We start from the raw sequence: 24,003 nt of genomic DNA, 5'->3' as shown, positions 1-24,003 counted from the left end.
TATTGTCTTTTCAAAACGAATGTTTATACTTGTGCATTTAGCATTTACTCCCTCACACCATACTTTCTCTTTTCAAATAATAGATGGCGCTAAGGAGCTCAAACATTTAGAATGCCTAGGGGTAGGGGTAGAGGGAGAGAGAGAGAGAGAGAACAGAAATTGTATTAGAGCTTCTGACTTTGCGTAATACAAGGAGCTTTCCAAGTAAGCTCGTCAACCATAGAAATGTCATAGCATGGAACTACTTTTTCCATGGTCATAGGTAACGCCTATTCTCCTCCCTCTATCGGAATAAATAGGCTTAACAGCGAGTGTGCAAGTGCGAAGGTATCACAAGAAATGTCCATGTTTAAAAAACTGTTACCACTAAACATATCCGCTCCTTGCAATACCTTCGCACATGGGAAGAGTGAGTTACACAATTTCTAATTGCTGGAAAAGTTACCAGATTCTATTGTAATGTTTTAATTTATAGTAGATGGCGAAAGTTTAAATGTTTCGGTGGAAAAAGAATTCATTATTGTTCTTAGCATTAAAAAACCACTTATAAAGCTATTTTAAACGTAGGATTAAAAACCACTTATAATACTATTTTAAACGTAGGATTTAAAAAACCACTTAAAGCTATTTTAAGCGTATGATTGATAAAAGCACTTATAAAGCATTTAAACGTATGATTGATAAAACCACTTATAAAGCTCTTTTAAACGTAGGATTAAAATCCACTTATAAAGCTATTTTAAACGTAGGATTAAAAAACCACTTATAAAGCTATTTTAAACGTAGGATTAAAAAACCACTTATAATACTATTTTAAACGTAGGATTAAAAAAAAACACTTATAAAGCTATTTTAAACTTATGATTGATAAAACCACTTATAAAGCATTTAAACGTATGATTGATAAAACCACTTATAAAGCTCTTTTAAACGTAGGATTAAAATCCACTTATAAAGCTATTTTAAACGTAGGATTAAAAATCCACTTATATAGCTATTTTAAACGTAGGATTAAAAAAACACTTATAAGGCTATTTTAAACGTGGGATTAAAACCACTTATAAAGCTATTTTAAACGTAGGATTAAAAAAACCACTTATATAGCTATTTTAAACGTAGGATTAAAAAACACTTATTAAGCTATTTTAAACGTAGGATTAAAAAACACTTATAAAGCTATTTTAAACGTAGGATTAAAAAAACCACTTATAAAGCTATACGTAGGATTAAAAAAACCACTTATAAAGCTATTTTAAACGTAGGATTTAAAAAACCACTTATAAAGCTATTTTAAACGTAGGATTAAAAAAAAACAATTATAAAGCTATTTTAAACGTAGGATTAAAAAACCACTTATAAAGCTATTTTAAACGAAGTTTTATTTAAACCAATGAACAAATACCAACATAAAAAACGCGTGAAAAATTATATTGGTTACTATTTTTGGATCATTTAAAAATTGTAAATTTCCGACTAGTGGCGCCATTTAGTATTTAAAAATCGGACCTTTAGAGTCTCTTTTTGTACATCCCATTTGTGTCCGAGGGATTTTTTATTTTTATTTAAGGCTAACCCTCTTCGTTGAGATGGCGGGTAGGTTTCGGTATATTTCATGAGCTTCTTTTCAACTCCTTGAGCGCTGAATATAATTCAATTTCTCGCGCACCTGAGCTAAACAAAACCTCGGCGACTGTTTACACGGCCCTCCTAAATCATTTAGACACGTCAAGCTAAACGAAAACACGAGAGAGAGAAAAGTTACGAGAAGGGAAAGCGAATCAAGTCTTGGCTTACTTCTTCTGACAGTTTGTTAAAAAAGCGTTTAGGCGCTGGCGGTTTTTTGAAGTGAGCCGGACCCGTTACGTAGAATCCCTTGGTATATAAACCTCACGTAAATATTATAATCATAGGACGAGCAGGGGCGCCGGGGCGCGATTAAGCCCAGTAGTAAATGTCAAAAATGTCTTAAAGGGCTCTCTTTATGTACGGAAAGGAAAACTCGGGAATCAAATCTAACCTAAACAGTCAATGGAGAACGCCGAAAAAATAAATTATTCTCCCTTGAATTTCGAATTTTTATATCAAAGTCGACGAATTCTGTTTACATTTCGGAATTCGACGGAGAAGAAATGTTGCGGTGTCGGATTCTCTAGAGGGCTCTGTTTTCTGGGAAATTCGTCTCAAAGAGGGCTGAAAATATTATAACGGATAAATTTTCAAGATATCCTACGGTCTCTACATTTTTTCCGGTTACTTAAATGTCACTCTAGTTTCGTAATTATGTATGCTGGATGCTGGGCATGCTGGGCTCTAAACCACAATTTCTGCTCTAAAGATTCTAGAATTTCTTAAAACACGCGGGGGAGGTAAGAATTTAAAAGACGTAATTGTTTTGTAAATTTTTTAGGAGGCAGTCAGTAGGGGACCTGTACTATGGAATTTGCCTTTTGAAAATTCCATTTCCACTGTAATGCTTTTACTTTTGTATGACCTTGAGTCATAAGATTATCTCATTAATTACTCAATTAAAAATCACAAAAAGTATATTTAAGGGACTACTCGAAATGAGTCTAGATGGCTTCTCCTAAGGTCCGTTCATAGAAATATAAATGCGACTAGAACCACGATCGTATTGGGGCGATATACCTGCTAGAAGGCCGCCATTAGAGTTAAATCGCGTATATCCGCACCATCTATCTAAAAAAATTTAATTTAAATATGATCACGTGGCATAACGTCGTATGCAACGTCGTCTGGTTTGTTTATGTTCTTCGATCGGTTTTCGATATTGTAGAGTTGTAAAAAAACTTATTTATTATTTCAACGACATTATATAAGTTAAACAACTGTGAAAATCTTGACGTTCACAAGTCTCATTTTTATTTCTATAAGAACCACTGCGCTTTCCGCCAATCCCAAAGGAAACGGACAAGCTATATATATATCGAAGAACATGCACCAACCAGACAACGTTTCATACGACGTGATCATATTTAGTTTAATTTTATTTTAATAGATGGCGCGGATAAGCGCGATTCCACTCTAATGGCGGCCTTCTATCTGGTACATCTCTCCTCCTTCCCCATCCGATCGTGCTTCTAGTCCAGTCCAGTAGCCAACAGGCCATAGACTGGTACTGCCCAAGGACAGTAGATACAGGGACGAGAAAGTGTATTGGCGGCCTCTGTTGGAATATATCACCTAAAACGACCTAAACGCAAGGAGAGTTAGTTGTAAACAAAAAAAATGGCGGCCACCTAATTTTAGCGGTTCTTGACAGGCTTAAGTGTTCAAAACAAATGGGCATTTTTTTATTTACGCTCGTGGTTTTATTTTTAATTTAACATCAAAATGGTAAAACCTAACTACAATAATACTGTCCATGGTGAACCACGTCTTAACAATGGCCGCGGTTTGTTTACATCTAACTCCCCGTGAATATGAAGACGTTTAAAATCGAATTTTTTTCCCCTGCTTTCTCGTCCCTGTATCTACTGTCCTTGTACTGCCCGATTGCAGGTGGGCCCCACGATAAATTTGGTCAGTGGGCCCCCTTAAACCTTCAACAAAATGTAGCCTCAAAATATAATAGAAGTTCCAAAACTTTCAATATTAAGTTATATTTTTACTGAATAAAACTAAAACTTTATTTTATTTAAAAAAAAGTTCCAATAACAACGTCGAGGGTGCCGAGGCGCTGCCGGTTCAGCGTACATTCCGTTCAGTGCTTCCACTTGCAACAGATCATTTTACCCAGACATAAGCTGACAAATACCCACTTTTACCCATTCCAAATTTCAAAAATACCCTTAAAATTCCCACAAGACTCAAACAATAAAATACCAACTTTTACCCATTTTAAATTTAAAAATACCCTAAAAAATCCCATAAAAAACAACGATATAAAATATGTAGTTTAATTATCACAGTTTTTTCTTTAATTTTTACAAAGAAAAAGACACTCATATTAATGGTAGGTATGCAATTCGCTTACTAAGGGACGAAAACAATATTTTTGTCTGCTTCAATCGGCAAAGCTGACAACAGAGAAAGAACCTAAAAAGGTAACAACATAAGCAAAACCAGTTTTCCACTTACGGCCAACTTAGTTACACTTTGTCAAAAAGGGAAATTATATTTCATGGTAGATTATTTTCAAAATTATTTAAATACCCTTAAATTTCCCATGAATTGTTTAAAATACCCTCATTTTACCCATTACCCTCAATCTCGAAAAAAAATCCCTCTCGAGGTCAATTTTACGCGAAAACGGGTAAAATACCCTCAAAGTGGAAGCACTGATTCGGTTCCAAAACAATTTTAACCATTTTTAAAAGTTTGGCTAAACCCGAGTACCCGACGAAAGAAACTACGTAGTTGAACAGTACTATGTTACGTCTTATATTTGGCAGGTTCCCGTCAAAACATAAAATTGTTGCTTTGAGTATACTGGATTATCTCAAATATCTGTCAAATTAGTATTTTGAATATTTTTATGATGCGTATAGTTTCAAAAAGAACAACTTGATGCGTGTCTCTTTTGGCTTATTTAGTGATACCAAGAATGTATTGAAGTTACTAAGAATATTGGACTACAGGATTCTGATTCCCATCCTCGCAGCCTTTGTAGCTTAAATTCGTCTGGTTTCCCATTCAAGTTTGCTATATGGTATGACCTAGAATGCGCCTTAAATGCAGATGAACTTTCTCCACAAAAGCTGGGAGGATGGTACCAGGGGTTAATACTATGCTGAAATATTCTTAGTAACTTCAATACATTCTTGGTGATACATTCATCATTTTTATTTAAATAAGTGCGACGCAAACGTTATAGCAAGAAGCAGTGATGCCAGATTGAGGGAAATTTCCCACATCTAGGGAAATTTTGACCCCTAAATACGGTAAAAAGGGAAAAGGGAAATCTGACACAAAATTAGCTAAATCTAGGGAAATTCGAAGGGAAAAATTATTTGATTCAAAGCTAACATAAAAAATGGCCGACCTTCATTAAATCAACTTATTATGAAAGAGTCAATTAATACAATCATAAGTATTTTGTTGGATTCGTTTTAGGTGGCACCCCTGCAATTTTTGTTTTGGCAATTTGGAAAGTCGTCTGCTAAATAACTGGCCCACAGGAACAAGTCCAAAGGACTTTTCCCCGCTCTATCCCTAGCACAAACTATATACTGGTAAAATTGTTCCTAGTTTTTATTCATTGCGAGATGAAAACAAAGTATTATTTTCTTCGGGACATTTGTTATTTTGGTTTTACGCAAATATCATTGTTTTTAGTAGAAAGGAAAATTCAATTTTCGCGACCTGGCATCACTGTCAAGAAGGATAATTTCGCGACAGCAACGAACAAATTTAGTTTAGGTGTGCTCGGTCAGGTCTTCATTCTACTAAAATTACCCATTAAATTACTTACAAGACAAGTTAGTTACATTAATAGTTATTTATAGAGTGGTATCCCTCTGTAGCTATGGGTTATGGCCGCCATTTTGAGGGCAGTTTTTTACCTATAAGAAAAAGCATATTACATGAAATTTGTTTTTTAAATCTGGACTTTCAGGTTTTTTCAATTGATTTAAATATTGGTTTTACATGATTAAAAACTATAAAGTTTAAACATTTGTTATGTGTGATTAGTGAATTAGAGGCACTTGATTCGCCAGAGATTATAATAAGATATCAGTTTTTTTTAAACTTTGGGTGGGTAAAAATGTGTTATCATTAATTTATCGAGATTTGAAGATAATATCGCAGTTTCAATAGTGAAAGCAAGAATGTATTGAAGTTACTAAGAATATTGGACTACAGGATTCTGATTCCCATCCTCGCAGCCTTTGTAGCTTAAATTCGTCTGGTTTCCCATTCAAGTTTGCTATATGGTATGACCTAGAATGCGCCTTAAATGCAGACGAACTTTCTCCACAAAAGCTGTGAGGATGGTACCAGGGGTTAATACTATGCTGAAATATTCTTAGTAACTTCAATACATTCTTGGTGAAAGTAATTCCGTGAAAACACTGGAATAATGCTTGGGTGACAAGCGTATATCTTAATATGTTAAAATTATGTATATCCAACGTACCATGAATAACATTCAATCACATTTGTCAGTTTTTCCAAAGTAAATTCAATATAAGTTTTGTAGAAACGAGATAAAATGGAATTGCAAACTTAGCAGTTCTCTTTTATGATAGTAGATGGCGGGTAAGTCACTACGCTTTCCATTCCACGAATTAAAATCGTGGGTTAAAAATACATAAATTGCCCGATATATGGAGTTGCAAACTTAGCAGTTCTCTTTTCTGATAGTAGATGGCGCGTAAGTCACTACGCTTTCCATTCCACGAATAAAAATCGGGGGTTAAAAATACATAAATTGCCCGATATAAGTTAACGCTATACGTTTTAAAATATGTGGTTAAATGAGAAGAGTCCAAAGAATCAGTCTTGTCAGTTACGTTACGATGGGCTTTCGAAATGGTTCATGGTTGAAACTGAAAACCTCGCTGAAAACTGGGCCGCGTCGTACGTTAGCAGGAACGATTGCGAGCGGCAGATTAAATTTTATTGCCAACGTAAAATAATGCCGCGCGCTCCCGGTGTTTTTTTTTTTGGTGGGGGTGACGCATTAAAAGAAAAATTAGAACCACTTTAGACCTTGTAAAGTTTTGGGTGGGTTTAAGGTTACCCTTCGAGAGATCTAAACGTATATACAGTGGGAGTTTGTCTAGAACTTTTTTCTTCGGCTTTGAGTTGTTTTTATAGCAAGAAATGTCTACGATTTCTCACGCTGCGAAAGGACGGAGGAGAGTAATGAGTAAAGAGGGCGCGATGTCCGTCATCTTCTCTTTATTGAATAATTACATTATTACTAAGCGCTACATTTGATTTGTTTAATTTAGCGACGGACCCCACAGGAAGTTCGCCGCGCACCCAAAATTGCCAGAACGATGTACTGTCAGTCGTAATTCGTGGAGAATTATGAATAGTTCTCATTTAAGCCAGTTTCTGATGTAATCGACGAAATCCACCTTAGTCCCGAAGATTCCCCATACACTCGGCAAGGCCAGCGTTGCCAGATCGAAAATTTAATTTATCGTATCTAGGCCAAAAAATTATCGATTTTCCTGGAAAATTATCGCACATTTCTTTTTGGTGCTAAATTTGAATTCATACGTAAATGCGTTGAATTTAGATGATTTTTTTGAAAGCACTACAGGAGTTTTATTTCAGGGAAATAAACAAAATGCCTATTATCATTATTAACTGAACTTAATATGTTTAAAAATGTATTAAAAAATGCTAGGAGTAATAACCTCACACTTAGGACTACGTAGCACGTTCGGCAGAAAATTTATATTCATTTTGAAGTAGAAGTTATATAAATTAATAATTAAATTTAAATCGTTCGTTTTTTTAAAAAAATTTAAAAATTATCGTACATTATTGTACTTTGAGGCAGAGTTATCGAAATAATGGTACGATATCGTACGCCATGGAAATCATAGTGCGCCCTAAAAATTTCGATGAAATTATCGAACGTCTGGCAACGCTGGGCAAGGCTTAAATGCACCGTTGCCAATGTTTGATAGACGAAATTTCCATAGTTGAATAGTTAACTAAATTTCCCTCGAAAACTTGGTATATTTTTCCGGATTTTAGAGAGGCACATTTTTCTTAAATCGAACTCCTATTGTAATAGGTTTTGAATCGCTTGAGCTGCTATTATTGACAATCTGTTAACTTTGTTTGCTAACTAGTGCAATCGGTTTAGAGAAGCTTAAATACTTGAAAACTAAAAAAATCCATGAAATCTCGACCGATAACTATCGCTACGCCCCCTTTGGTTAACCATTGAAACCTAGGTATGTAGCCGCTAAAGCAGACGCTTTTAATTTTTTCTCGTCGTAATTTGTAAATTTGAATTTATAAATAATGATACTTGCGTTTTAATATAATTTCTGCATCGTTTGATTATATTTTGATAAGTTTATATTAGAAAAAACGGTCTTATGACTTTTTATTTTTTCTGTAGCAGACGCTAGAGCGGCTAGATCATAGGCGCCACCTCGGAGAAGCTAGCGCCCCTACGCCACCTAGACTCGTTTCGGTCGCGAATACTTTAAAGGCCTAGGTTTGCTTCTGCCTTTAAATTCCTTTTATCCCACATAGTCGAAAAAACGGAGGAAATCATACAATTCTGATTTTATTCCACACATTGGCTTAAGGATTTAATAAAGGAGGTGATAATTTCCGGTGAAATCCGTGCGTTATCTGCTAAAGTCTGTGTTGCAGACGACACGACGTTTTCACCGAATTAAGACATATTCTGCTTCTCCAATAGACGCTTAAATAAATCGTCCTCCCAAGAAATCGCCAAGAAGTAATATTTCCGAGAGCCAGGCCCTGCAAGTCTGTTCATATAGTGCTTGTTAAAATAATGGAAATTTTTCACCTTTACGGCAGCACGGCCAACTTTGATCACGCGCTGTTCGCGCTACAGCGGCCAACACATTCGTCGAAATTCCGCGAGCAAGGATTTTCCCCCTATAAACTGTACTATAACGTGTAGGAGTTCAGCGCCACGCTCGGTTTTTATATTGTCTTCAATGTAAAAACTATTCTAAAAATAATAATCCGCTAGGGGCGCTGACGTCATACACATCTTTTGCTCATAGGTTAACAATGAGATGGCCGCTGTAGCGCGAGAGATCAAAGTTGGCCGTGACGGCAGCAATAAGCGTTCCCTTTTAACCAGGTAGCTTTTTTGACATATTGAGGCTTGGCAAAAACACGACGTTCTGTTTACAGGTGAAAAGTTTCCGTTCTTTCCAAAATTACAAATAAACAATATCTTGCGGGTCCTGGCTCTCGGAAATATTACTTCTTGGCGATTTCCTTGGAGGATTATTTATTTAAGCGCCTATTCTATTCATCAACTTCCCAAAATCCGCCACTTGGAGGAAATAGGAATAACGCCCATTATAATTATGAATTTTCTTTCTATTTAGAGCCAACTAGCGGCCAACGCCAAAACCTTTCCAGATAAAATTGAACGAGGAAAATATATTTAATCGTGAGATATATTACTCATTTCCGGTTAATATTATGACGTACTCGTAGTCAAATTAAACATTAACCGGAAGTTTATCCCTAAAAAGAAAGGATTTGGTTAAAAAGTATTTGGAGGCGCCGGGCATCGATCCCGGTACCTCTCGCATGCTAAGCGAGCGCTCTACCATCTGAGCTACGCCCCCCGTTCTCACTCCCCTCTTCCAATACAGATTTCCAGAGAAAAAGACTTTCTTCGTCACTCTAAACGTAGTAACAGTGTTGGGCATTTTCGTCAAAGCTTACCTTACTCACCGCTCGCACTCCCTAGCATAATATCCGCTCACGCTCACGAATTTTTGAGCGGTAAATTAAGCGCTCCTCTTTTCGCTCTTTTTTTGAGCTGTAAAATAAGCGCTCATATCTTTTCGCTCTTTTTTTAAGCGGTAAAATAAGCGCTCCACTTTTCGCTCTTTTTTTGTGCTGTAATTTAAGCGCTCCTCTCCTTTCGCTCTTTTTTAAGCGGTAAAATAAGCGTTCCTCTAATTTTCGTTTCACACTCTTTAAAAAAAAACATTTTGCCGGTCAATTTCGCTCATAATACTAAAAGCGCTCACAATGAGAGGAACGGTGCCCAATACTGAACGTACGGAGGGAAATGCTAAAAAAGTCCGCGCCGTTAAAAAACAAACGATTTCATTATCATTCTATTTGTTAATATTTTGTCTATGAAAAGATATTTTTACGCGTTATATTTTTTCCAGAGAAGAGATTTGGTCGCGGATCACCAGATAATCGTTAGGCCTCGGCTTTGTCTATCGCGTTTCGCGTTTTGGGGGGAAATACCCAACGAGACGCTCGCTTCAGAAAATTCCGCGAAATCGCGCCAATAAAAGGCAAGCGGAAGTGGTTGAATCTCCGCGCTTCGAATGACTCTCTACTTCCGCTCTCTCGCTGCGAGTAGACAGTGGAAGCCTCTATATTTTAATGCCTTGGAAAATAGCTTTAAAAAAGCCGAGGAAATCTCTGTATAAAAAGTGGAAAACTCGAACGGTTTTTACGATACGCCAGAGAATAGAGAGGTTAAGCCCGCGTTACAAAACGCGTAGAGGGAATGAGGGATACGTGTAGGGTAAACAGTCTGTGCATTATGAAGCTACGTCTTCACGTTTCCTCTGCCCGTTTTGTAGCGCGGACTTAACTCGTCTAATAAAAGGATACGGTTACGCCGGGGCCCGATTTTTTTAACGATTTCGGGTTTGTCCGGAGAAAAATTGTAAATAATTTATTTCCCTTTTCAGATTTTCAGGGATTCCTGCCATAATTCATTCAAGTCGCTTTTTTTTAACTTGAAACGCAAAAAAACTGCCCACTAAAACTACAAAGCGACTAGATTAAAGGGACAAGTTCAACGCTATTCTTAATATCGAAACTTTAAATAATTTTGACATCCGTTTTTTCTTATTGTATAATTAATTGTCTCCTATTTCTTCCGTTTTTCCCCCAATTTTCTGCCTATATTTTCCTTTTCCCCCCAAGTTTCTTCCTATATTTTCCTTTTCCCCAATTTTCTGCCTATATTTTCCTTTTCCCCCCAAGTTTCTTCCTATATTTTCCTTTTTCCCCCAAGTTTCTTCCTATATTTTCCTTTTCCCCAATTTTCTGCCTATATTTTCCTTTTCCCCAAAGTTTCTTCCTATATTTTCCTTTTCCCCAATTTTCTGCCTATATTTTCCTTTTTCCCCCAAGTTTCTTCCTATATTTTCTTTTCCCCCAATTTTCTCCCTATATTTTCCTTTTTCCCCCAAGTTTCTTCCTATATTTTCCTTTTCCCCAATTTTCTGCCTATATTTTCCTTTTCCCCCCAAGTTTCTTCCTATATTTTCCTTTTCCCCAATTTCCTGCCTTTATTTTCCTTTTCCCCCAAGTTTCTTCCTATATTTTCTTTTCCCCCAATTTTCTCCCTATATTTTCCTTTTCCCCCCAAGTTTCTTCCTATATTTTCTTTTCCCCCAATTTTCTCCCTATATTTTCCTTTTCCCCCCAAGTTTCTTCCTATATTTTCCTTTTCCCCAATTTTCTGCCTATATTTTCCTTTTCCCCCAAGTTTCTTCCTATATTTTCCTTTTCCCCAATTTTCTGCCTATATTTTCCTTTTTCCCCCAAGTTTCTTCCTATATTTTCCTTTTCCCCAATTTTCTGCCTATATTTTCCTTTTCCCCCCAAGTTTCTTCCTATATTTTCCTTTTCCCCAATTTTCTGCCTATATTTTCCTTTTTCCCCCAAGTTTCTTCCTATATTTTCCTTTTCCCCAATTTTCTGCCTATATTTTCCTTTTCCCCCCAAGTTTCTTCCTATATTTTCCTTTTCCCCAATTTTCTGCCTATATTTTCCTTTTTCCCCCAAGTTTCTTCCTATATTTTTCTTTTCCCCCAAGTTTCTTCCTATATTTTCCTTTTCCCCAATTTTCTGCCTATATTTTCCTTTTCCCCCAAGTTTCTTCCTATATTTTCTTTTCCCCCAATTTTCTCCCTATATTTTCCTTTTTCCCCCAAGTTTCTTCCTATATTTTCCTTTTCCCCCAATTTTCTCCCTATATTTTCCTTTTTCCCCCAAGTTTCTTCCTATATTTTCCTTTTCCCCAATTTTCTGCCTATATTTTCCTTTTCCCCCAAAGTTTCTTCCTATATTTTCCTTTTCCCCAATTTTCTGCCTATATTTTCTTTTTCCCCCAATTTGCTTCCTATATTTTCCTTTTCCCCCAATTTTCTTCCTATATTTTCCTATATTTCACTGATAAATTTCCTATAATTCCTTTAAAGGAACTAAAAATATTCTGTCGGCACCCTGATTGAGTAATTTTTCTTTAATTTCACAACAGCAGACTCTAGGTCATAGGCGCTACCTTTACCTCTCCCGCCCGCAGTGCCACGCAACGGAAAACGCAAAAACACCTATATTTTGATTAATATTTAGACGCGTGCGTTCGGTGCGTCCCTTAGAATGGTTGCCATGGCACCGGACGAGAATAGTAGGACGCTAGTCGTTGCTTGTAAAAATTTCCGAAGAGGGCGCAGCTGTCGCTGTAACCTCAATAAATCGAAATTTCGAAATTTAATAACAAACAACCTTTTATTATTTTTCAACGCGGTTTCCGCCATTCGAGAATCATATCGAATGTAATAGTTTTGGAAAGTCACTATGATGTTCTTCGCCCCCCAAGAACCTACTTAGGTTACTGAGAATGTAGGAGAATACCTTTTAGAGTACTAGACTAACTAGAGTACTACCTAAGCCGAGACCTAAGCTCCTTTTTCAAGCTCAAACACTCCATTTACGCAATTGTATGTTGTATGTCGCCATCTAGAGTTGGTGATAAGAATTTTGTTTTATCTTCTGAGATATCCCTTTCGCCATATTGCCGATGGATCGTTCCAACATAGTCAATTAGTCATTCTATCTAAGTATCAATAAATACTTACTTGTTAATTTCAATTTGACTTAGGTAGTACCATAAGTCTATAATATTATTCTATAAGTTTGTCCCTTTGTGGAATATTTTACGGAGTGAAGTCATCGCAAGAAGAAAATATCCTCCTAGCAAGTCGCTGTCAAAGGCTACGTGTGACGCGTTGCAAGCTGACGCAAAACTGCGACGAAGCCCGTAATGCAGTCTGTCTTGTGAATAGCTTTCAGTGAAACTTTTGCATGTTAAGAATAGGAAGTGTCACACTTATGTAAGTAACTTCGCCTTGAAGGCCTATCGGCCGAAGTTCCTCGTATCGGTTTAACTTAATAAATAAAAATATTTTAGTTTCCCCAAACGTTCTTGGTCTTTTTAACCTCTTCAACCGTGTTCACACTTAGATAACAATATAATACACTTATGGTAGTACTTCTTGCTTCCGTTAACGGATCCACTCATACGTTCTCACCAGCCTAAATACGGTCTCGAAATTGCATGAATCACGAGAATAACATCATCGGTATTGAGCTATATTCTTCTAGTATTGAGCTATATACTTCTGGTTATATACAGCTCTTGTTTTTAAAGACATTTAATATTAGATTTTGTTTTTCCAATTTCTCATAAACATTATTCACCGGAAAACCAAATATATTTTCGCAATTTGACAAAACGGAGGATATTGGAGGCTTATAAATGTAGTGGAGGGCTCCCGGCAATTCCAACTGTCAATCAGACTTTGAGAAGCTTAAAGATAAATACGAAGATCTCTTGAAAAAACAAAGGATTTCATTCTTTCGCCTTCCAAAAGAAAAAGAGGACGCTGAGATGGAAGTCTATCCTTCTATCATAAGTCTATAACAAGCGCCTCTTATAAGTATGCATCGGACATGGATTTCAATATTATAATTCTGTCAGAATGAATATTTTATTTTGTCTCCCCAGGATGTATCACGAAAAATCTAAAATGGGGTTTCAAAAATCTAAAAGACATATTTTTATATCTGATAATCATACTTCGAAATCTGAAAAAGAATCTTCAAAGTCTGAAAACGATTCTTCAAAATCTGAAGAATCTTCAAATATTGAAGAATCTTCAAATATTGAAGAATCTTTAAGACATAGTTTAAAATCCTACTTTAAAATCGGAAAATCATTCTTTCTAATACGAAAAGAGCATTCTTTTTAATCTAAAAACCATATGCTTTAAAAATCCGAAAACCATATCTTTAAATCAGAAAAGCAGGCTTTAAAATCTCAAAATCACATTTTAAAATCTCAACTCATTCTTTAGCCTCAAAACCAGATTCAAATTTCCGAAATAATTTTCGGCTTCAAAATCCTACACATAAAATTACCAAGCCCCCGCTGTGTCATACGTCTAACAAATCTCATAATAGACTTATGTCACTACGCCGCTGTAGTTGGAGATAATCTCCGTATTTAAAAGCGATGTTTAGGACGCGCACGTGTTGTCGTCCAAGTAGTCGGGAGATGGTCGTCGGCGGCTTCCGAAATCTCTTCAGAACCCTTCACCCGGAAAGGAAGAGCCGCCTCCCCTCACGAGCCACGTCTTCAAACTCTCAGAATTTACATTAAACGTATTCTTGCATCTTCCCTTACGCGGAAGAGAAAACAAACATGGGAGAGAGCCTTGCGGGAAAGCCTCGCCGTTCACCCTTTTTCGCGTCTTTTGAATGGAACCCGCTTGTGTGGTCTTATCAACAGCGTGACATTCTCGTGCGCCCCAAAGGCCTCCTTAAAGAGTGCCCTATTCATCTCATCTACGATAAAAATGAAGTTATTAATAGAATAATATAAGTTGGTGTCATTCATATTTTCGCGGCACCATCGGAACAACGGAGTTCCTGGCGTTTATTAATTTCAACGCCGAAAAATTAAAATTATTAGAAAAATCTTTGAAGAAGTTGTAGGATTTTATAAAGCGAAATAAACTAGAATGGTTTTAATAATTATATATTCTACAGTTTTCATCGTGTTATTTAGTTATATCATAAGTGTATAATATTGTTACATAAGTGTGACATAGGGAAAATATGCTTTATAAATCAGGAAATATCCCTACGCAGTTTTATTTCTGCATTTTATATCGTTAGTCGTAGCATAAGTGCATAATATTGTTACATAAGTGTGACACTTCCCATTTTTCGTATTCAAAAGTTTTACTGAGAGCTATTCACAAGACAGACGGGCTTCATCGCCGTTTTGTGTCCCCTTGCTTCCGCGTCACACGTAGCCTTTGACAGCACCTCGCTAGGGGGAGATTTTCTTCTGGTGATGACATCATTTCGTTACTAGCTCTCAGTAAAATATTCCCCAAAGTGGCAAACTTATGGAACAATATTATAGACTTATGGTTATTGATATATATTGTAATTTAGTTTATGTCGGTAGCACGAGATGGCGTTGTAGTCTTGGACTCTAAACTAAAAGAGAACCTTCTGCGAGAAGTTACGTCATCACTACCGCACCGGAGACAGTTTTATTTGTATAAAATATGTAATAACGTCGCAGCACATTAAAGCTTATATTTTGTTACGTTAACTAACGTCTAGATTAGTTATTCTTACATAACCGACTAAATAGAGGTTCTAGTTTAATATTCTACTAAATAAAGGAATATTACAGTTATATTGTTCTATTCTATTCTAAGGGCAGAAATATTAAATTTCGTGATCCGCCTTAGCCATGAAACATTTTTATAAATGATGAATTATAATTATGCTAAATTAAAAAAAATGTTCTAAAACACCAGTATTTCACGAAGAAGAATTATAAATTTTATATACTCAATAGTTGCTTTCATAAAATCGCCATCAAAGAACTGCCTAGGAGGTGGTATACTCTAGGAAGGGACATGTAACAGTCTGTAGTCTTTGGTTTTTATTGATTTTTCGGGAAACAGGTTTGCCAGCCTGTTGACGTATACTCACGCAAATCGCGCCGACAGTTTTAGAACTGGAACGCGCTGAACTGAACTCCCAATTTTTTATGAAAACACCAATTGGTTGTTCAGAACTCACGCTTGGTAGTTTCCAAAATCGTCTCCAGATTCCTAGAAAAAAACCCCATAAAGTCATAATTATTACCATCGCCATAGAGCTACTAGAATGGTACCATAATACATAACATGGTCGTATATAACTCTCGTCGACATTTGTGTCTCATTACCTTCAAATACCAAGTTGTAATTCTTCCTGAACGCGACAAAGAAACTCCTTTTCATTGTATTCGGCGAATAACAGAAAAGCAGCTAGCAGGTAAATTCGTACGGCCGACACGTGTTTGCTTCTAATTGTATCCGAGAAAATACACTTCAATCGTACCGTAGGCTGTTAGTTTTGTCGCAGAGGAACTAGCCTCTTCGGTTTTATTGTCCACAACACCCAACCCCTTCCGAGAATCTCGCCTTTTTCGAAGAAACGACAATGAATTCGAAGCTAGTTTCAAAATGACATCTGAGAGCTGTACCGACTCGAAGGAGCTTCTAGTAATTATACCCGATGTATACTTGAGTAGTTGTCCATACAAAACCCCTACAGCAGAGTTTTAAAGGGCCTGTCGCGCGCCATGTTGGGCTTTCATGTAACAAAGTAACTGGTCGTATGGGCCCCACGTGGACTCAACAATAGAACAATAGAGAAGCAGGTATCGTAAAGATAAGGAAATCCGTGTGGCACATGTTTCGCTGCAGTTAACGAATTTCGAGTACTTAAGAAGGTTTCCCCGTACCAGATTTATTCGTTTTACCTTCTGGTTTTACATCATTAGAAAGTGGAACTCTGTAAAAATTGGATGACATTGACAAAAAACGTTCGACAAAAATACAACGTGGCAATCGCTTTAGAAATCTGCCTAAAAACTTACGTTGTCCTTGAAAACGTTTTTAAAGGCAGTATTAAGTTATATATTTACAGTGGATCGCCTAATTTTACATTTCTAACATCGAAATTATCAGAAGGTAGGGACGTCATTTGGATGGGGCAAGGGGGCGCACCCCCCCCCCCCTGAAATTTTATGAGCTAAAAAGTTCACGAATTTTTCTAATACCAACTCAGAATCGGATGACATTGCGAAAATATTTTGTTCTGTGTATTATCCTGAAAATCACTAGCAATAGCGTGACGTATGATTGAATTTCTGTCCCCTCCTGAAAAATCCTGAAATATCTAATTAAACGTGAGAGTGATTTCAATAGAGTAATATAAATCCGTTGCTAAGGCAATGGTCACCATTTTGGGGGACAATTTTTTATTTAGTAGAATAAATGAAATGAAACTTCAGACTTTAAATATTCAAGATGCTTTATTCTTGTTTTTAATAATTTTGTATTCGGAACAATAGGCCTTTTCAGATAGCATAGGTCCAAAATTTTGGGGGAAAAGTATAGGGTAAACATCTAATTGTTACGTGATACCCTGAGTCTACAATATTGTTCCATAAGTTTGTTACTTTAGGGAATATTTTACGAAGCTCGTAATGCAGTCTGTCTTGTGAATAGCTCTCAGTAAAACTTTTGAATACGAAGAATGGGAAGTGTCACACTTATGTAATAATATTATTCACTTATGCTAAGACTAACGATGTAAAATGCACAAATAAGACTGCGTAGGGATATTTCCTGATTTGTAAAGCATATTTTCTCTATGTAATTACTATAAAAAGTCCGAAACTTTTTTTTTAAAAAACGGTGGAGGAGAAGGATACTTATCTCTTAAAACATACGAATTATTAACTTCTGATCATATAAAATAATTAGGCTTCGTCACATTGGTACATGTAATAAGAATCGTACTGCATTACTCTATACATTAAATGGAAAATAAATGAAGATTTTGAACTAAAATTTTCAAAATGCTTTATTCCTCATTTTCATAATTTTTTGCTTCAAAACATTTGACCTTTCAATGATCTCTCTCCAACTAAACTAAAAAAGTTTAATTTTACTTCGATTAAAAGCGGAATTTTTAATATAAATATGAAAATGTCTGGCTGAGGAGGCACTTGTGGAAGGGGAGAAAATCCATCTTAAAGCTAAAAGCAGGATGCTGCTAAGAAAACAAAAAGAGACTTTTCCTAGGAAAAAGAAATTATTTTTCAAACTGTGTAAAAACCGTAGTACTGAAAGTGTCTTAGGACGAGCGTCGATGACCCAGCGCGGGCCGCAATGGGCGCAGGCCACGACCTTTTGACTTCTCTTCCTTCGAAGTATATTCGATTGAAGTTTCGCCGCCGCCGACTCGACACTTGACACCCAATCTTCTCCCTTACGCCCACCGACCAATTTCACTTACTCCGCAAAAAGGTCCCACGGAAATTATCACCAGTAGTAAATAAACTTCTACGAATATTTTTTTGTCTTTTTACGTAAATAGTTTTTGGGTCAACATTTGGTCAAATGACTTGATCAAATGTCCAAATTTTGGAATCATGACATATCCAGTTTGAGTCAATTCTGTTTGGATCAAATAATTTTTTATCAAATCGGAGTAAATTTGAATTTTATACAATGTAATTTGGATCAAATATGACAGGTTTGGATTGTTATTTTGATCAAAGTCGAATTTGGATGTGTAAAATTGACTTGTTGATAAAATTTTGTAATCAATTTTGATCCACCATTTTCTCAAGGCTAATTTACACCAAGATTTACACTCGTAAAATTTCAATATATTTTATTGGCTTAATTACAATATCAAGTGGTGTAACAATTACTTGCAAAATTACAATATCAAGTGGTTTAACAATTACTTGCTAAATTACATATTGATATTTTGCTCATTTCAAATCCAGCCACTCAGTTAAATTGCTAGATTTAGCTATAGGATAAATTTCTATACCAAGTCATTCTAGTCTATAGGGAGCTAACAGTTCTACGTCTCACGACGTCACCCATGCTTTTCCCTATTGAAAAAAAATTCTACCCAACATGGCGGCCAAAGCCAAAGCTATGGAGTGTTAGTTCCCTATACTTGTTATTGTTAACAGGGTTAGCTACTAGTATATTTTTGTTGTTTAAATGGTTAGCTATACTAGTATATTTTTGTGATAAAATGGTTAAATAGTTTTTTTTAAGTGAAAATCAAAGATTTATTTATATAAATATAGATTTTGTTTTTAAATGCATAAATTTAGTAAGTTAAATAGCGTATATAGTCCTATAAAATAATATAATTTTGTAAAAATAGTCCTATAAAGTCCTATATTTTTAGAAACCTTTTAAAGAACAAATGTCTCCGTAAGATGGCTCTGTGGGCAATCGAACGCGTGTCCATACCGAAATATTGTTACCCAAGTTTCAAACTATTTATAGTAGACATTAGCGAACACCCGTAAGCGCCCACTTTTACAAGACACGTTTTTGGAGAGCGAAGAATTTTGAATTATTATATCTTAACGACCGCTGTATTAACGTTGCGTAAACGACGCCGGTATTAGGTTTTATTATAATGGTCTCTCTTCCCCTCTCTGCTTCCAACCTCGAAAAAATCCCATCAGTGTCTTTCGAAATTCGACTTTAACAACTTCTACGCGTTGTAGGAAAAAACGAAATCCCCCCCGCGCATTCAAAAACAAGAAGAAAAGAAAAAGCAGCGTTGCCAGACGTACTATAATTATCGTACACGGCGATAATTTTGAGTTAATTCTTGGAACGTACGATAATTTAAACGGCGTACTATATAGTACGCTATTTTAGATAATTCAGTCTCTAAGTATGATGATGTACGATAAAATTTTAATTGAAAAAAAAAAGCGGTTGAAATTGCAATTTTTTTAATATTAGTTTTTGGTTTTAGTCAAGATTTTTTCTATAGTTCGAACTTGATTTAAACGCTATTATAAATTTTATTTCCGTCTTCTAAATAAATGTTTTTCCATTTCTTTAATATTATTATTTCAAGTCAAAAAGTAAGGTCTGCAATTTTTAGGGGCCCCAAATTCTACTTTGCACAGGACCCCCAATAGTGTTAATCCGACCCTGACCATAGCTTCAACCAAGTTTAATTTAAATTTATCGCCAAGCTTTCAGGCCTACAATACTTTTTTTTTCTGAAATCGAAACGTTTTTGGCCGTGGTACGATAATTTCAAAGATCTGGCAACGCTGAAAAAAAAGCCAACTTGCACGAATTATTGTCTCTCGGTTACGTGATCCTTGTCTAAGCAAACAAGTTCGCGCATGCGTACGCGAAGATATAGGGCACGGCCCACCCACCCTCCGAAGTAAGTTGACAGTGACGATAAAGGCGGAACGGCGTCTATTTGTTTTAAGAGAATATTTTCTCGTCACTTGGACATCGTTTTAACTCTTTATGGGTCTTGAAAGAAGCGACCTTTTAATCTATATTTTTAACGGTGCGCGCGCGGAGGGTGGGGGGATGGAGAAGGGGTTTAACGAATGTCAGCGTTTTTTGCGTCTTGTTTATGGATTCTGTAGTTTGTAAGACGAGGATTCTAGCCGCGACTCACGGAGAGGGGGGTGGACACCCTAAAAACGGTATTTCGCCGCAATTATTATTATTATGGGGCTATTTGAAAGCGGAAACGCAAAAAAAAGAAACGCTTTGGCGGCTTTTTCTAATAACAAAAATTATGGCGATTAATAAAAGTTACTTTTATAACGCGAGATTTAGTTTTAAAACGGTTTCGGCGTCCGTTAACCGCGACCGGTTTATGGGTGCCGTTGTCTTCGTCCGTCCGCCGTTAATCTCTCTTGAGCATATCGGGTGCTTGACCTCATTATTGAGGATATAATGTTAGTTTTCGCAAAGGGTGGTGTTTGACCTACTAAATAAGAAATCTTTTTCTAAACATTGAATTGTGTTGAATTTATTCGACACTATTGCCAACTGGGGGCGTAGCTCAGATGGTAGAGCGCTCGCTTAGCATGCGAGAGGTACCGGGATCGATGCCCGGCGCCTCCAATTTTTACTTTTTATAAATTTACAATTGGTTTTGAAATGTGAAATTCACCACAAATAAACTTCATTTTAATATTTAAATTTTATGTCTAGAAATTTTACTTTTGTCACCACGAAATAAGAATAATGCCATGTTGATATAAAAACGCAACACACGCCTAGCAAAAAGTCCTGAACTACTTTAAAATCCCAACTAAACCTCCCCTTCTACGAATTTCACACTAACCCGTTAAAAAAGTTTAAAGGTCGGGACGGGCGCAAGGAACTCATGAGAGGAGATAAGGGAAGCAAAGAGGCGAAAGTTCCAAGTCGAGTAAAATAAAATTGAATTATGAGTAAAATTGAATTAGACTAATAACTATGTCTGGTATTTGGAATCAGGCGCGTTTAGTTGGAAAGCAGGCCCTAAAAATTGAGTTAAAATTTTAAAGTACTAGAGCTAACAAATAAATAAATAAATAAATAAATAAAAGGACAAACTTCAAGACTTATAGTTATAGATTTTTATCTTTTAAAAATAGAATTTTTTGTGACGTCATATTGCCAAAACTCACTGCTATGGCTTTTGACATTTTGCTAAAATTGCTGGTTTGTCCCGTAAAGAAAAATTTCAATATAATATTCCTTTTAAGCGTTTTAAATTGAGCGCCATCGGTTGTACAAAAAAAAACTAGCTTTCAAGTTCAAGTACCCCTCCCCGGCCAAGACACTCGTTTGGCATGAAACGATTTGTGTCGTCTAACATGAGGACTCGTAGCCGTGATCGTATAGTGGTTAGTACCTTGCGTTGTGGCCGCAATAACCCAGGTTCGAATCCTGGTCACGGCACACGATCCCGAATATTTTTCTTAAAATATTGTTCCCTTTTTAGATAAAATTTGCATATTGTTTTAATTTGAAATTCTTTCCCATTTAAAAATATTAATGAGAAAAAATAAGACATTATTTTTCATTCATACAAAAAGCTATTGAAGAAATATTTCGTGTTAAAAATTACGCGTTTCTTATCAAAGTACGAAAGAGCACTGATAACGTCGGTAATTAAAACTAGGTCTCACAGAGGTTTTTACCTCAAGTATCTCTAAATGCTGAAATGACGTCGTGGAACGATAGCCGTGATCGTATAGTGGTTAGTACCTTGCGTTGTGGCCGCAATAACCCAGGTTCGAATCCTGGTCACGGCACGAAAATTTTTGTTTCAAAAAAGGATTGCTGCAGTTCTAATTATACAACGCGAGAAGTTTACAATTTAAATTTTCTGAAGTTTATAGCCATTTTTATTTTAAATATAAAACTGCTTAAAAAAGTGGCGCCATCTCGGTTCCAAAAGCGAAAGCTATCCGATAAACTCTGCGCGGGTTTTTCAAAACTCTTAAGAGTAAAGCGGCTCGTAGATACAAGCAATCGTTACAAAAGTGAGATCTAACAGCGAATTAAGCCATTAAGCCTCAGCCCTAGACTGCGTAAGGATAATTACTTATTTATAAACCATATTTTTTGAAACCAATGTATTTCTCCCTGCACTTTTTTTTCTACCGAAATCACTATCGTAGTTTCAAAAGATGGAATCTCAAAAAACCAAATTTTAGAAAAAGTGGTTGGACAATGTTTGGACAGTTGTTTGGTTTTTATTAGCAATTTTTAGCGGTATTTTTGAATTTGGTAATTTTTAATCTTTTTTTTTTATTTTGAGCGGGTTTGGTGGTTTTTGGACGATTGTTTGTTTTTTTTTTTTGATATTTTGTGCGGTATTGTTGAATTTGGTAATTTTGTATCGTTTTTTTTAAATTTTGAGCAAGTTTGTTAATTTTTTATTGTTTTTTAATTTTGAGTGGGTTTGGTGGTTTTTGGACGATTGTTTGGTTTTTTTTTTACATTTTGTGCGGTATTATTGAATTTGGTAATTTTGTATCGTTTTTTTAAATCTTGAGCGGGTTTGGTGGTTTTTGGACGATTGTTTTGTTTTTTTAGGAAGTTTGGGCGGTATTATTGAATTTGGTAATTTTGTATCGTTTTTTTTTAATTTTGAGCGGGTTTGGTGGTTTTTGGACGAGTGTCTCAATCCCGATCCTGTACGCATCTCTGATTCGCTGTTTTTCTCGTCTGCTTCGTGGCGTTTTCTGTTTAACGAATATGCATTTTCGCGTTTATCGAGATTTTAATTTAATTTATCGACGATGGATAAAAATTATTGTTGCGGGTTTTGTTCTAAAGAATTTAATCGTCTTTAACCAGTCATTTGAAAAGAGATCATACATCAATAATTTTTAACAGATTAGGAAGGACCAAGAATGTATTTATTTATACTCAGGGAGAATGAATATGGAATTGGAGAAACGTTAAAAATAATCTCGACATATTCATTCTCCCTGAATATAATTAAATACATTCTTGGAAGGACTAATAAAAATTATACATGTACATAAACATTTCTTAAAAATATAGCATTTTCCGCTATTAGCGGACTTCTTCAATTTCCAAATTTATATTGTAGCTAAATTTCTATTTCAGGGGTGACAATTTCTAGAAAATAAAGTCAGTAAACTGTGACAGTGTAGGGAAGACTATTTACAGATATTATGAAAATATAATATAATTTTAAATATATTGCATTTTCCACTATCAAATTTAGGGAAGTTTAAAATACAGGGTTGTACATTTTGTAAAATAGATTAGTAAACTGACAGTTAAAGACTAAAAAATTAAATTTTACAGATATTTTAACATCATTATCATATGACTTTGGTACTCCACGACTAGTGTAAAAGTTAGTTCTAGTAATTATATAGAAAAACAACGGTTTATCGTACACTATAAAATTATTTTTTATTTTAAAAAGGTGCGTTTCATGTTTCATAGTTTTAAATATTACATCTACACTAGCCTATTAGTGTCTTCATCAATTTCAAACCTAAATTTAGCAAATATTTTTTAGAGTTGTAAATTTTATTGACATGAACTTAGTAAAGTCAAATATTAACACATTTGGTAAAGTTAGTAAACATCAGATTTGGTTGAGCCTTTGATACTAAAATTTCAAACCTAAATTTAGCAAATATTTTTTAGAGTTGTAAATTTTATTGACATGAACTTAGTAAAGTCAAAAATTATCACATTTGATACTATAATAAACAGAAAATAAAGTTGAATATGCATGAGAAAATTTTAATGGTGTTTAAGAAATTAACACGTCAAGTTCTTATACATTCAAGATAAAAATGTGTTTGTAAAAGATAGTTTATATAACCACAAAAAGCAGACGACGCCACGAAACCAGACGAGAAAAAGAGCGAATCAGAGATGCGTACAGGATCGGGATTGAGACACTCGTGTTTTCGGACGATTGTTTTGTTTTTTTTAGGAAGTTTGGGCGGTATTATTGAATTTGGTAATTTTGTATCGTTTTTTTTTAATTTTGAGCGGGTTTGGTGGTTTTTGGACGATTGTTTTGTTTTTTTTAGGAAGTTTGGGCGGTATTATTGAATTTGGTAATTTTGTATCGTTTTTTTTTAAATTTTGAGCGGGTTTG

At 35.5% G+C, this 24,003-nt stretch overlaps 4 non-coding genes across 4 annotated transcripts; 3 read left to right on the top strand and 1 right to left on the bottom strand.

The window, feature by feature from the left end:
* Window positions 1–9,199: 9,199 nt before the first annotated feature.
* TRNAA-AGC (transfer RNA alanine (anticodon AGC)) lies at window positions 9,200–9,272 on the bottom strand. The gene has a single exon. It is a non-coding gene; the product is annotated as a tRNA-Ala (tRNA).
* An 11,132-nt stretch (window positions 9,273–20,404) lies between these two features.
* On the top strand, window positions 20,405–20,477 carry TRNAA-AGC (transfer RNA alanine (anticodon AGC)). The gene has a single exon. It is a non-coding gene; the product is annotated as a tRNA-Ala (tRNA).
* Window positions 20,478–21,230: 753 nt separating this feature from the next.
* On the top strand, window positions 21,231–21,302 carry TRNAH-GUG (transfer RNA histidin (anticodon GUG)). The gene has a single exon. It is a non-coding gene; the product is annotated as a tRNA-His (tRNA).
* A 284-nt stretch (window positions 21,303–21,586) lies between these two features.
* On the top strand, window positions 21,587–21,658 carry TRNAH-GUG (transfer RNA histidin (anticodon GUG)). Its single transcript has one exon. It is a non-coding gene; the product is annotated as a tRNA-His (tRNA).
* The last annotated feature ends 2,345 nt before the right edge of the window (window positions 21,659–24,003 follow it).

The sequence above is a fragment of the Leiobunum rupestre genome, chromosome 8, assembly GCF_980474605.1.
Source record: "Leiobunum rupestre chromosome 8, qqLeiRupe1.1.hap1, whole genome shotgun sequence".
In the NCBI taxonomy this organism is placed as follows: domain Eukaryota; kingdom Metazoa; phylum Arthropoda; class Arachnida; order Opiliones; family Sclerosomatidae; genus Leiobunum; species Leiobunum rupestre.
Note: the sequence above shows the minus strand (reverse complement) of the source record. Positions and strands in the feature narration are given on the sequence as shown.